Genomic DNA, 313 nt, shown 5'->3' with positions numbered 1-313 from the left:
TATGAATGAGGATTCCATTACATCAGTACTAATATCTACATATGTTTCCTAGATTAATAATTTAAGATACCCATTGATCTTCACTGATATATAAGGTGAAAACAGGAAAAACTGACCAAAAGAATCAAAGAAAGAAAAATCTTTCTTCCTGACATGGTTGACAGATTTTGGTAAACAGTTGCAAATTATTAAGCCCTCCATATCAAACAAATTGTCATTGTCTTAGCATTATGAAATTTGAAATTTCATAAATTTCTACCATTATGGGTACTATGAGTAGAATTATCTGACATTTATTAATTTTACAGAAAAA

This window comes from Bison bison, unplaced genomic scaffold (assembly GCF_000754665.1).
Source record: "Bison bison bison isolate TAMUID 2011002044 unplaced genomic scaffold, Bison_UMD1.0 scf7180017848895, whole genome shotgun sequence".
In the NCBI taxonomy this organism is placed as follows: Eukaryota; Metazoa; Chordata; class Mammalia; order Artiodactyla; family Bovidae; genus Bison; species Bison bison.
This window is presented reverse-complemented; position numbering follows the sequence as displayed.